Source organism: Myotis davidii, unplaced genomic scaffold, assembly GCF_000327345.1.
Source record: "Myotis davidii unplaced genomic scaffold, ASM32734v1 scaffold1510, whole genome shotgun sequence".
In the NCBI taxonomy this organism is placed as follows: domain Eukaryota; kingdom Metazoa; phylum Chordata; class Mammalia; order Chiroptera; family Vespertilionidae; genus Myotis; species Myotis davidii.
This window is the reverse complement of record NW_006281920.1, coordinates 70,963-75,085: the sequence shown is the minus strand read 5'-3', so window position 1 is coordinate 75,085 and position 4,123 is coordinate 70,963. Positions and strand designations below refer to the sequence as shown.

Here is a 4,123-nt window from a genome sequence, read left to right as displayed (position 1 = left end):
ATAAGACTGTTCTACAAAAATCTGCTACATTTAAATGTGAGAGTGAAATTCAGGACTGTGGATTGAAAATATTTGGCGACTGTACATGACGATAGGTTTGCCTAAAGCACTGTTACCCATGCAGTTTCAGGCTTCACTTAAGCGGCCCACAGTTCCTAAGCTTTTCCGTTTGGGGTCTATGGGTCTTCCCCTGGTGCCTGTAGCAGGTGAATGGGGTACAAGCTCTGAGGTTTTGTCCTTACAGTTTTATTGTTCCTCTTACTGCTGGCATTCTGAGGGCACAGAAATACCCACCCCACCCCCCTAGACTCCTGGCCTCACAGCTGAGATGGTGAGATAGACAGTCCAGCTGCTTTCTGCAAATTCACAGAAAACCCTCCATTCCTGGAGGCTCCTGAACTTTGAAAAATCACTGGAAATATCTTCCCACCTGCATGTTACAGAAACCAAGAGAGAAATTAAGTTGGATTACCTGCATAATATTTGCAGTGCTGAGCACTTGTTTAATATGAATGTAAGCTTAGAATGGTTACCAATATGTGCTCTTTATTTTACTTAACTCTATGTGAAGAGCATTTCAACATTCTTATTTTTACTAACCAGCACCTGAAATGGTTGTACAGCATTCAGATTCCTGTAAAAGCTGAAAAAAATTTTAGTAGTGATTTTTCTTGCCCAAAGGCTGTTTTTCTCTTTAAAATTAGTGTTCTATGTAAATTCTGATAAATAAAAGATATGATATGAACTATGTAATGAATTTTAAAATCCCTTCCCAAGTAGATCACTATGTAAGAGGTTGTATAGGTCACAATGCAGAGGGTTGTACGACTACATTATATTGCTACCAACACAATATAAAATTAACAATTGCCCACACACAGAAGCTACGGGAAGTTTTTTATCATTCTCCATAAATCATTTTATGCCTCTTGAACACCAGACTCCCCACAATTCATTTTTTAAGTAACTTTAAACAGAACTTTGAAATTTATTTTCTAGCTACAGTATTTCTCAACTTTTATTTTGACTCAAGTTTCTCTTTGTAGAAGAAAGCACTGTTTAAAATCTGACTTGCTGTCTTGCTTCCTAGCCCCTGTTCCTGGTTGGTGCAATCATTCCTCAGGCAGTGAGGCTGGGTCAGGCTTCTCCTGGAACTGCAGAAGCCCGTGGTTTGCAGCCTGGAAGCCATAAGGTGCTGGTGGTGCAGCAGACTTTGTGCTGAATGAGTCTCTAAATCAGGGGTCCTCAAACTTTTTAAACAGGGGGCCAGCTCACTGTTCCTCAGACCGTTGGAGGGCTAGACTATAGTTTAAAAAAAAACTATGAACAAATTCCTATGCACACTGCACATATCTTATTTTGAATTAAAAAAACAAAATGGGAACACATACAATATATGTATTTGCATGTGGCCCGTGGGCCATGGTTTGAGGACCCCTGCTCTAAATCTTCCTTCCTCTCTTCCATCCGGATTAACATCAGTGCAGACAAAGAAGCTAGCCTTGGCACAGATCTGCTGGATGTTGGCAGTCCGTGAGAAGCATGGCTGGAATCATTGGAATCGGTGGCAGTTGTCCTCTGGCTGCAGCAGTCAGCCCCAGATTCCACGCATCCGGATTAACATCAGTGCAGACAAAGAAGCTAGCCTTGGCACAGGTCTGCTGGATGCTGGCAGTCCGTGAGAAGCATGGTTGGAATCATTGGAATCGGTGGCAGGTGTCCTCTGGCTCCAGCAGTCAGCCCCAGGTCCACCTCACTTGGCCTCTCATCTCCACCTGGAAAGGGAAGAGCTGCTTCAGGAGCAGGTAACAGTCACTGAGGCGATTTCCCTGTCCTCAGCACCACCTAATGCACAACCTCTTGCTTTCCCCCTTCCCTTCAGACTTGTGAGAATGAGCCTCTGCTCTTGTTCACATCCTGAGAAATCCCAAGTGCCCGTGGCTGGGAGCTCAGCCATGAGGGAGGGCTTCAAGGCCCCTTTGTCCTCCAGTGCCTGGCCTTGCTGAGCACACCTTTCAGACTCTGGCGTGATGACCAGGGGTCTGTGGTCAAAGAGGCCTTGTCTGAGTCTTGCATGTGTATTGTTAGGTCTTTAATGATTAATATTTTTGCCAGTGTGGTGGGAAAGAAATCCTCAGATACTCACAGAAAGGCCCCCAGAGACCAAAGAAAGAAGTTATTGAGAAAGAGAATAAAAGATACCTCCCATTTGCTGAGTATCCAGCACATGCACTTTAAAGCCATGCCTCGTAACAGCTTGAAGAGTTATTATCTTTAATTTCAGGAAATGGCAATTTAAAAAACTTAAGCTATTTATTTGCCTAGCAATTATATAACTGTTATATAGTTAGAACAGAAGTCTCCTGAACCAACATCTCCTCAGTACTTTGCTGCATCTCCCAAACAAACCAACACAAAAGTCCGTGTGATGCTGGGTGCTGCATTCTCCTTCCTCCCATGCGCTGGTGTTCTTGTACAGCTGCTCTATGCAGAGCTCTCAGCGTGGCTTTCTCAGAGCACAGTGATACCGGGCAGTGTCTGCAAACTCCAATTTTCTGAAGTACAAATTTGTTGTATCTGCGGAACTGTCTGAATAAAACTTTCCTATGGCAAATTCGGCGTCTCCTTTTCCAGTGTATCCCCACCCTCTGTAGAGAATAAATTCCAGTGCCTGGTTTGGGTACTGTCGAAACCAGTAGAGATCAAAAGTACCTCTAGATGAGGTACCATAATTACAAAGGAGCTTCACACTCTCTCCCTCTGTTCCAGACACTTCTGTCTCCTGGGGTTTGATCCAGTCTGCTCCCCCAGGCCCTGCAACATAAAACACACAGCAGCCAAGTGTCAGTCTAGCTGTCAGGCCCAGGAGGGCAACTGGGTATGCAGGACGGTCACTCACCTGAGAGGGCCAGGGCTAGGAGTGAGGTGAAGATAAACTGGATATTCATCATTTCTTGTGGATTCCTCCTGGATGAACTCACATTACTCAGTGGATGCTTCAGACTGACAGTGTCTGTGGGAGATCGAGTCAGTAGCAGGAGCTCCCTGGAGGGTTTATCATGACTCACAGGTCAGAAATGGGAGGAGCTCAACTGAATTACATTAGGAGATTTTTTTTCCCCCTGAAGGAACAGAAATACTCTTTTTCAGTGACTTCCAGAAACACTTTTTTTTGTTTGAAATAATGTCAGTGCCTCACATCTCTCTAGACTTTTTTTTTTTAATTTATTATGAGCACAGGTAAAGTATAAATGCTAAACAGTTAACAGTGGTAATTACTGTAGGTTGAGCTTATAGCTGTTTATATTTTTCAACACATACCTTCTTCTTGTAAAGTATGTTTTAATCCATTTTTTAGAGAAAGGAAGAGAGAGGGAGACAAAGAGGAAACTGGATGAGAGAGATACATTCATTGGCTGCCTCCCTCATGTTACCCACCTGGGATTGAGACTGCAAGCCTGGCACGTGCCCTGACTGGGAATCTAACCAGTGATCTCTTGGTTCATAGGTCAACACTCAACCACTGAGCCATACTGGCCAGGCATATAGCTATTTTTTTCATTTTCTTTTTCTTTTACAACAAATTAATATTAATCTTGTAATAAGAATTATGTATTTATTTTGGTGAGAAGTTCCTCTTTTGAGATGTAAATTTGTTTGGTTCTTATTACAGTAGAAACAATGAAAAAGAAGCTCTCCTCAACAGCTGAGTCACTTATAAATTGTAAGCTCTTCATATCCATGAGCCAGAGTGAACCAGCTGGGGGAAGACTTACCAAATTTTTTATTTTTCAGGAATCTTCTTGAAAAAAAACAAACAAAGGAAAGAAGAGTCCCACCAATGTTTTCTTTTGAAAGTTTAGCTAGACCTGTCAAAATGATTTTTTAAAAAGAAGAAAAGGAAAAGAGAAAACGAGGACAGGAGGAGGGCACGGCCTGAAATAGCAGACTAGCTTTGTGTCTAGACAGAGGAGAGGGGCACTTTTGGTCTGATGAGCTGTGGGTGGGAGGATCTGCTAGTCATGGAGACTTCAGTTTTAATTGGCATCAATGCCTGAAATGGCATTTGTGAAAAGAGCCCTTTAGGTACAATGTAGTAAAAAATTGAACTTTCATTTATTGA

At 42.7% G+C, this 4,123-nt stretch overlaps 1 long non-coding RNA gene across 1 annotated transcript; it reads right to left on the bottom strand.

Moving 5' to 3' along the window:
* Positions 1-1,747: 1,747 nt before the first annotated feature.
* LOC107182446 lies at positions 1,748-3,132 on the bottom strand. Its single transcript, XR_001513162.1, has 3 exons — positions 2,900-3,132; positions 2,410-2,814; positions 1,748-1,775 (listed from the first exon to the last, which is right to left on the bottom strand). It is a non-coding gene; the product is annotated as an uncharacterized LOC107182446 (long non-coding RNA).
* Positions 3,133-4,123: the final 991 nt, after the last annotated feature.